Raw genomic sequence first — 10,981 nt, forward strand, 5'->3', positions numbered from 1 at the left:
ACTCTCATCTGTTTTACACTCTTTACTCCTGGCTTCTCTGCCTCTCAAAAACCCAAAATAATAGTAGACATTTTTTTCAAATTATATCTTGTAAATTTCTCACAGTATAGGTAGGAAAAGTTGATCATGTGTTGTGTGCAGAGTTCGCTCAGTGAATCCAATCATACTTTATATCCCCCCTCAAATTTTTCCTTTGCTATGAAATCATTCTTTCCTTTCTCAGGAAAATGTGCTGGCTCTATTATTTGCCCCTGAAGAGTTGTGTGTGCAGTTCTACTGCACAACTTGTCATGTTATATCATAGAAGGCTATATACATATCCACACAGCCTAATAAAGTCTATAGGTGTGATTTGGCATTATGTGGCTCATATATCTTCCCACTCTCATATGGAAAATCATATCTTGATTCCAGAAAGTCAGTAGTAAACACAAGTTAAAAAACAAATGCATACAGAGTGAGTGAATTTGTTTCATTGCTTTCTGTTTCTTTAGGAACTTAGATTATGTATAGAACCCTCTTATTTCTGGTCTGTTCTTGTCAATAGTGGCCTGTCTGGTCACTAAACTAAGGCATTGAAAGCCACTAACTTGACTCCAGGAACATAGCATTTGCTCAGTTTGCTTTTTCTGTTCACTTCTTGCAGACACACACTTATATTTTGTGAGTAGTCACTCTTAAACTACAACTGTATATTCCTCTAACAACTTTTCTTTTGTTGCCATCATTGTTCTCAAATATATCATTGGATGTCTCCGTAAATGATGTATAGATTTCCAAAAGGGGACATTGAGGACTTGAATTTTTTTGTAATGGGTATCACCAGGGAGTAGAAGTTCCAGATGGTGCATGACAGAGCCAGTGGTCCAGGGAACACTACTTGATGAGAGCTGTAGTCCACACAGATCAGTGAGAGGGTGGGGCCCATTTGAAGTTTTGGCTTCATGACCTAAGATAAGATTGTATGCACATCAAATATGAGAAACTCATTTTGATCCACTCATGAGTCACACATTATTTCTATCAGTGTACCCATAATCATAAACCCTAATACATAAGATAATCAGTTTATTGTGACTGTGTTGTGTTGAATATTCTTTGTCTATAAAAACATACTTTCATTATCAGTATTGGGAAGGCAGAAAAAGATCCTCATATCAATTATGCCAAGAACATAGAATTTAATCTTAGTTTTGTATCTGAAATGTGTGCAAGTATATTTCTGTTTATCTATGTGTGTGTGTGTGTGTGTGTGTGTGAGAGAGAGAGAGAGAGAGAGAGAGAGAGAGAGAGAGAGAGAGAGAGACCAAGAGACAGATACAGTGATCAAGAGACAGTAAAAGGGATGGAGAGACAGACAGAAGAAGAGACAGAAAGAAAGATGGGGGCACAGGAGAAAGGGATCATTTCCTTGACCATTGAACATGATAATCAACTTTTTTCTACAATTGGCAGAAGGGGAATTATGTACATTTATTTTCGTTCTGAAAATTAGGAAATTCTGTTTTATTTCTTCAGATTTCAATCACCCTTCCAAAAAGTTTCCCTCAATTCATCAGCCTTACGAAACATCCCGAGAGAAAAGAATTAAGGTTATTTCCTCTCCTAAACTACTGTGAACATAGGACATTGGCTTGTATTCCTGAAATCTTTTATTACTCATCTTTTCCTATGCCTCTGCTTCTATACTTGCTTCATTGTGGTTTTGCCATGAAAGATACTACTTGATACTTCAAGAAGATAAAATGAATCCTAATTAGATTTATATAATGATTTCATATTGATCCAAGGTCATTTTAAATTAAGTGTTACTGCTTTTCACTAATCAGCCTCTGTACTAGCTCTGATATTTCTCCATCCATATGGAAGAGGTGCCTGGCTCCTCTTCGTTCTTACTGTGCTAACCTGGACCTGTTGAGAAGAGGACACCTTAGTCGCCTTGGCGCAGCACAAGATTAAGTGTCTTGACCATGAAGAATCTACTGTTTCTCCTCATACAGTCCCAGAGATGGATGGTAGCAGTCACTTAATAGCTGTGGACTTCAAATCTAGTGTTCCCTTTTTGAATTATTTCTATCAAATGACATACTTCACCAATTTAAATATAATATGAGTGCCCAGCTCATCTTCGAAAATTTTCAAGTTTTGTGCAGTGAGAAGAACTACACTGAACTTGTATATGCTAATACTATGCTATTTCTTTTAAAGAAAAAAAAAACAATGTTGATATCTAGTTCAAAAAAAAATTTCGGATTAAGTTGAAACCCCATGTTGTCAAAATAAATTAATAGTGATATATTTTTGGCCAAAACTATGCGCACACACACGCACATGTGTGTGTATGTGTGTGCGTGTGTGTGTGTGAAAACTGTTTGAAATTTTACTAGTTGAGAGTCAAATAAGAAGTCAATGTTGACAACAACCTAAATATTCATATCAGTTAATAGGTTCAGATTAAGGAGTGTTTCTGGCCTACAGACTCAATTGGAAAACATTTGAATTTAAAGACTTCTAATGTCAAAAGAAGAACTTAATAAGACTAAATTTCCTTGAAAATATTCTTTAATTTTTTAAATTTAAGAAAAGAGTGAGTGACAATAAAGCGCCAATTAATTTTAAATGTCTTCTGTCCCCAAAATTAACAACCATAACACTATTTTATTAAACTTCTCACAAAGATGCATTCATCTTCTGTTAGAAGATTCTAAGGAAAAGTAAATGGTATCTTATACTATCCAACCTATTGATATCTCTACTTCCTTACATGACTGCTCACAAATGCCATCTCTCCCAGACTCTATTCTAGAAGGGCATATTCCAACACCTCAGAGGCCAAAATGATAATGTAACATAGGATTGGCATTATATTTCGTATTATAGCTTTGAATTGAATACTCTGAAAGGTCACAGGACTGTGGATAGCCAACTGTAGATATAGCTGACATTTGGGTGTGTATTTCAGTGTGTGACCAGCAGCCTGTAGGATCATTTGTCTGGGAATCTAGGATAAAAGGAGAAGTTATTTGATGATGTGAAGACTAAAGAAAGACAAACTGCTAACATTTTAGAGATACATTAAGGATGACTGGAAAAGTTTTTTTTTTCTTAATATTTTTCCACATGGAAGAAATCAGCACTACATGATATTCTGCAAAGCCCTGAAATATGCTTTATAAAACAGTGAACAATAAAATCTTTGACAAATAAGACAATATACAATAAAATTATAAAGGACTTTAAATATAAAATTACTTTCAAAATACATATTTAAATGAGGAGGAGAGCTCTGATAACTTTTATTTCAGGAGATGGTGACTAAAAGAAAACATTTTTGCAGGGATGGACAGGGACTAGAATATGCATGAACAGATTTTTGAACACTTTAAAAGTTGGTTTCAGGCATGGACCACATACAGCTTCTTTGCTGTCTCAATGTACAATGAAAAAAAATGCAATGATGGATTATGTTTAAACTGAGATAAATGATAAGGGGAAAGTATCATCAACTGTATCCTGAGCTTGTAAGCCACAGATTTTGGAGCAGGAGCATAATCATTATGAGATTTTTATGCTTCTCTTCATTGAGTTGAAGATCAATAGAACATGAGCCGAAGGGAAGATTTTGCAGGAGTCAGAGTATATTAATAAATACCAACTTGCTGAGTCCTGGTGGATATCTGAATTGCTATTTATGAATTACAAAGTAAAAGGGAGAATTCAATTCTTCAAAAGTATATTTCTGTGTTGAAAGCTTGGTGAAACATTCCAAGTTAATTCAAAGTTATTTATGATAAATGTATCTTTAGACTCATGAAATACTTTTGAAGGCAACAGTACTCTCTTAGTCATTGTAGTACCAAACATCAACAAAGCATTAAGCATATAATGAGATTCAGTAAATACTTCCTAGTAAAAGTAGAATCCATTAAGTGATTTATACTGCTGAAAAAAAAAAAAAGGAACTTATTGAGTTTTCAGTGTATAGTAGGCATAGAAGCAGAACTTAGAACAAGGAAGTTTTCTGTATAATATCATTTTAAAACCAGGCAGTGCCAGTTCATGCCTTTAATCCCAGCACTCCAGGCAGATCTCTGAAGTTCAAGGCCAGTCTGTTCTTCACAGTGAGTTTCAGGACAGCCATGGATGCACAGAGAAACCTTGTTGACGACAAGCTGTCATATCGTTCCCAGCTGCTCAATCCTGAAATAATCAAACAGAAACTATATTATTTGAAATATTGTTTGGTTAATAGCTTATACATATTTCTGGCTTACTCTTGTATCTTCAATCTGTACATCACTACAAGGTCGTGGCCTACCAGAAAAATTTCAGCAGGTTCCACGGCTTTTCTTTGACTCTGCCTTCTTTCTCCCAGCATTCTATTTAGGTATCCCACCTAGCTCTATTCTGCCTTTCTCAGGCTCAAAACAGCTTCTTTATTAACCAGTGGTAATAAAATATATTCACAGCATACAGAGGGAAATCCCACATCAAAACCCTGTCTCAAAAAATGCAACTAGCTAAATAAATAAAAACTAATGGTATTACTATGAGATGGGGTAATTTTGATCTTTAAGTTAAATGTAAGGTAAGTGAGGTACAGATATGAAGTAATTTTTCTAAATGGTGTGTGAGAACATTATCCAAATCCCCATGCTTAAATGCTTAAATACCATTTTGTAACTGTTCTGAGTGTGTTAAATTCTTGACACTGTTCATGTAATGAGTAATTATTAAGTATCTTCAAGTGACAAAATAAGCACTGAATTATAGAAAGGAATGGCATACCCAAGTCTGTCTGTCATTACCATATTGTATTGGAGAAAGGTAAGGAAAGGAGGTAATATGTTAATAGATTGATAGATGATAGACTGATAGCTAAATAAATAAAAAATAGGTAGATAGGTGATGATGATAGGTGATGACAGATGAAAGACAGATAAGAGGTAAATAGAGACCCAGATAGATAGAAAAAAATAACAGAATGAAGAGCACATAGGGTGTGACAGTACAATTAGCTGAAAAATTTATTCATGACCATATTAAACAACAAATAATAGGAAACAAGGAAGAAACACATGAAAAGTATAAAACAAAGCAAACAACAACAACAAAATCCCAGCTGAGAAATGTAATGCAACCATATTGAGATGCATAAAGGAGCTTGCAGCTTCCAATCAGATGGCAAAGGAGCACAGAGACATTGGTGAGAACAAATGATGCTGGAAGGATGTGGAGGATCTCATTGGCCAAGACACACTTCCTATGTGTTTCAGGGAATCACATCAGTTCTTTAATGAGAAAATTAAAATAATTTAAAACAACAATTAAAAATCCAGAGAAGCTTATTTCCTGAGCAGGCTAAATGGTATGTGAGAACATTATATTTTTTGTATAGAAATCAAAAAAAACCCCTATACATCCCCAGAACTAATGACAGATAGTTTCCTCTCTATAGCTCAGTGCCTTTCAGTACAATGTATATTTTCCTAAAAATAAAAATCTTCATCATGAGAGAAAAGCTGAATTACACAAAACCACTATTCAATATCATTTACATCTGTCCAGGAACTACTTTTGGGGATCTATCACAGTAAAGGTAACCTAGTTTATCATCATTTCATTTGTATTCTTATACGTATTGTGTAGATCAATGTTTCCAGTCTGCCTGGTTCTCTTGAATTTCAGATCCACATAGCCAAGCCTCCTACGGCCCCTTGTTTGAATCTTCCACACAGAAGCTTTCCAAGCCATTAACTTGCAAGGCTTTACAAAAATTCAAGAACATTGAGTAAAAGCATATCTATATCATCACCACCATTGGCCAGGGCCTGGATGCTTAAAATAAGCAATAGTAAACCAAAACATAATGCAGTCACAATGCAGGTTCACAATTAGCAAATGTACATGTAATGCAGAGAATGTAAAGAACTGTAGAGTGTGGACAAGGTTGCAGCAGATCTAAATGCTAAAAGAACACTAAATCCAATGGGGCTGGGAAACAGTAAAGAGGAGAAAGAAAGAGCAAGGTTGAGTTCTACTTTGTTTGGTTCTTTGACACTACAGCCTACTCCATCAATCATGAAAAGGTCCCAGGCAGATATGAGATGAGGGCGTGTTTGAAGTGTGAATTACAAGGATAGATTTTGAAAATATACAGAGACAAATAGTGAAAAGAAAAGCAAGACAGAGACAAGAAAATAGACAAAAATAATGGAAATAGGAGTTCTTAAGTACAACTCATGAGAGTCAAGTCAAACTGTGGGAAGTCTTGTTTGTTAACATTGGTTTCAGTGAAGATTGAATGGTGGGTGGAACCAGAGTTGAGTGAGTGAGGGACTGGGATGCCAAGAATCTGTGGGATAAGAAAAATGAATCCAAACACTTAAACTCAAATCTGACAATAATCTACCTAACCAATACTGGTGTGGTGGTCAGTTTGAGAAACAATTTGACATTACCTAGAAAAACTAAGACACATTTTTTACTGTGATCCATAAATCCTCAATCATTTTTTAAATTTCTTTTATTTTATTCTTTTAAAAAAGGAAACAAACTATCTTTCATTTTACATACCAAACCCAGTTCTGACTTCCTCCCCTCCTCCCATTCCCTGCACCTACCACCCCGACCCACAGTCATCTACCCCTCAGAGAGGCTAAGCTACAGTTTTTGCAAAATGTCTAAGGCCCGCCCTACTCTATCTAGGCTGAGCAAGATATCCATCCAAAGAGAATAGGATCCCCAAACAGCCAGTACAAGCAATAAGGATAAATCCTGGTGCCACTGCCACTGACCCACACAGTCCGACCCAGCCATAAAACTGTCACCCATATTCAGAGGCTATACTTTAGACCTATGCTGGTCCCCTCCCTTTCCAGCTGGAGTTGGTGAGCTCCAATTAGCTCAGGTAAACCATTTCAGGGGGTGTCCCCATCATGGTCTTGACTTTTTTGCTCATATTCTCATTTCTTCCACTCTTCAACTGCACTTTTGGAGCTCAGGCCAGTGCTCCACTGCAGATCTCTGTTTCCATCAGTTGCTGGATGAAGGATTTATGGTGATATTTAAGATATTCATCAGTCTGATAACAGGGCAAGGCCAGTTTGCGCATCCTCTCCTCTATTGATTAGGGTCTTAGATGAGGTCATCCTTATGGATTTCTGGGAATTTTTCTAGTGCCAGGTTTCTGGCTAACCCCATAATGGCTCTTTCAATCAAGATATCTCTTTCCTTGCTCTCATCTCTGGCCTTCCTTCATCTCCTCTATTCCATTTCTATAAGTTTTCTTAACCCCTCACTTTCTCTCCTCCTCTTCTCCTTCCACCCTCTCTTTTCCCTTCATCCCCATGCTCCCAATTTTGTCAGGTGATCTTGTCTATTTCCCCTTTCCAGGTGGATCTATGTATGTTTCTCTTAGGGTTCAACATGTTACTTAGCTTCTCTAGGATCAGTATCCTTTGCTCTACAGCTAATATCTACTTACAAGTGACTGCATACAGTTTTCATCTTTTTGGATCTGGGTTACGTTGCTTGGAATGAGTTTTTTCTAGTTCCTCCCATTTGTGTGCAAAATTCAAGATGTCATTGTTTTTTAACCACTGGAGCAGTACTCTAATGTGTAAATGTGCCACATTTTCTTTATCCATTCTTCGGTTGAGGTACATCTAGGTTGTTTTCAGGTTCTGGCTATTGCAAAAAATGCTGCTATGGACATAGTTGAACAAATGTCCTTGTAGTATGATTGAGCATTTTTTTTTTGGTATATGCCCAAACGTGGCGTTGCTGGGTCCTGAGGCATGTTAATTCCCAATTTTCTGAGAAACTGCCATACTGACTTCCAGAGTGGTTGTACAAGTTTACATTCCCACCAACACTGGAGGAGTGTTCCCTTTACTTCGCATCTCTGTGATTACCATTAATGAATAAAGAAACTTCCTTGGCCTGTTGATAGGGCAGAATATAGGTAGGCTAGGAAAACTAAACTGAATGCTGAGAGAAAGAAAGGCAGATTTAGAGAGAAGGCATGGAGTCTCCACCAGAGACAGACATACTAAAAGTTTGCTGGTAGTCCACTACCTTATGATGAAGCACAGATTAATGCAGATGGGTTAAATTAATATGTAAGAGTTAGCCAATAAGAAACTAGAGCTAATGGGCCAAGCAGTGATTTAAATATAGTTTAAATATAGTTAAAATATAAATAATATAGTTTCTAAATGATTATTTCAGGGCTGAGCAGCCGGGAACAAACAAGTAAACAAACAACCCTCTAACAGAGTTCATTTATATATTTTGGAGATCAGTCCTTTGTCTGATGTGGGGTTGGTGAAGATATTTTCCCACTGAGTAGGCTGGCTTTTTGTCTTATTGACTGTGTCCTTTGCTTTAAAGAAGCTTTTCAGTTTCAGGAGGTCCCATTTATTTAGTGTTACTTTGAGGGTCTATGCTACTGGGGTTATATTTAGGAAGTGCTCTCCTGTGCCCATGCTTTGAAGGCTACTTCCCACTTTCTCATCTATCAGGTTCAGTGTGGTCAGATTTATATTGAGATCTTTAACTTTTTGGACTTTAGTTTTGTGCATGGGAATAGATATGTCTGTATTTTTATTCTTCTACACGTCAGCATCCTGTTATGCCAGCACCATTTGTTGAAGATGCTTTCATTTCTCTATTGTATAATTTTAGTTTCTTTATTAAAAATCAGGTGTTCATGAGTGTGTGGATTAATATCTGGTTTTTTGATTCAATTCCATTGGTCAACCTGTTGTTTTTATGGCAATACCAAGCTATTTTCATTACTGTAGCTCTACAGTAGAGCTTAATGTCAGGGATGGTGATGCCTCCAGAAGTTTTTTTATTGTACATGATTATTTTGGCTATGCTATACAATAAAGATCTTCAATCATTTTTATCCAAGCTCTTGGTGCATGTATGTATACTAGAGGGTGAATTATGGTGTTATTTTTAAGAACACTGTACCTAGAAATAAATGACAAGCAATAATAAAGTTATGGTGGTGGCTGTGTATGAATATAGTAGAATATAATACAATTGTCCAAATGAGGAGCAGAAGGAGGGAGAACATGAGCAAAGAAGTCGGGACCGCGAGGGGTGCACCCACCCACTGTGACAGTGGGGCTGATAAATTGGGAGCTCACCAAGGCCAGCAGGACTGGGTCTGAATAAGCATGGAATGAAACCGGACTCTCTGAACAAGGCGGACAATAAAGGCTGATGAGAAGCTAAAGACAATGGCACTAGGTTTCGATCCTACTGCATGAACTGGCTTTGTGGGAGCCTAGCCTGTCTGGATGCTCACCTTCCTAGACCTGAATGGAGTGGGGGAGGACCTTGGACTTCCCACAGGGCAGGGAATCTGGACTGCTCTTCAGACTGGAGAGGGAAGGGGAATGGAGAGGGGGGAGGGGGAGAGGAGTGGGAGGAGGGAGAGGGAAATGGGAGGCTGGGAGGAGGCGAAAATTTATTCAACAAAAAAATAAATAAATAAAAAATAACAACAAAAAATCTTTCTTTCTAAATTTGAAAGGGCTTGGAGAAAAATGTATAGTTCAATAAAAACAATAAAAAATAAAATAAAATAAAATAAAAATAGTCTGCTGTGAAAATAGCTGTAGGAAAAGTCTAGACATCTTTTGTCTAGACTTTTGTAAAGATGTATAGAAAAGTGTATAGGCAGGTAAACCTCAAAAAACAGTTTAATGAAAAAAGATACAGCACAGGACACTATAATACAATTCAGATAAACCATATAGGTGAACCTGAACACATATGGTAATATTAGGAGCACAGTAAGGACATATGATAAGCATAGTGCCCATCTTTCTGTGTTTAATCAGCATGTCATAAAGTGGGTATAGTGGAAGGAGAAAGTGGAGATGCTAAATCATTGGTTGGATTTTTTTCCCAAAAATACAATAGTATGTGAGTGTTCACAGTTTTCTTTGAATCTCTACTAATAGTTGCCCCCTTTGTTTTAAGTGAAGGCCAGCATGACAAGGAGAAAATAATGAACATATGCATAATTCTTTAAAGAATCTTGGGCGAGAGAGGGGAGAATGCAAGAAAGAAAAGGACAAGAGGGTCTGAATCATAAAATATTTTCAACTTCTCTTTTTATTGTTAAGTATTTAAGCATTTTAGTCTTGAGCATTTGCTTACAAAGTTTCCATAGGAATTTCCTTTGGTGTCCCCCCCTCCCATCTCTTTGACCTCATTCCATGCTGAACCATTTAGTTCACAGCATTACCCTTCCATTTCGTTCTATTCTCTGTCCTGTAGTGCCTTTTCTTCCAGACATTATATTATTGGTATTTCCAAGTCTAATAGGCCCTTTAGACATGCCTGAAGAAAAATCATGTTTCCTTCCACCCAGACCACATTCTGGATGCTTGAAATTAAGATCATCACATGAAAGCAATGCAAACACAGAATTTGTTCCTGAGCCTGGATTATATCACTTAATGTTTGAATTTCATATATTTCAAAAACTTCCTTAGTGTACATATCAAAATAAATGTAAATGTGAAACTTTTTACAGGATTCATTGGATATGTCCATTGTGGTATAGTTACTTCTATCAGCATGGAGGCTTCTCAGACTAAAACCAGAAATACTATAAGATGAGACAATATACATAAAAAGGAAATTTAAATTATATGGTGTAAGATAAAGAAAAGGGTCAACAGAGATTGAATAAAAAGAAAAACAAATTGGGGGAAAAGAAATATGCAAGTTTTTCTGTCCCATTTGATTAATTAACAAAATTATCCTTTGCACAATTATGTATAATAAAACATCACAGACATATCATTAAGAATTTTTAGGGGAACAAATGTATAGATTACACTCAAATACATAGGTCTCTTGTGACTTATACTTTCTTTTATTTATTTATTTATTTATTAAAGATTTCTGTCTCTTCTCCACCACCACCTCCCCTTTCCCTTCCCCTCCCCCT

Source organism: Alexandromys fortis, unplaced genomic scaffold, assembly GCF_014885135.2.
Source record: "Alexandromys fortis isolate MF-2015 unplaced genomic scaffold, M_Fortis_MF-2015_v1.1 scaffold_47, whole genome shotgun sequence".
In the NCBI taxonomy this organism is placed as follows: domain Eukaryota; kingdom Metazoa; phylum Chordata; class Mammalia; order Rodentia; family Cricetidae; genus Alexandromys; species Alexandromys fortis.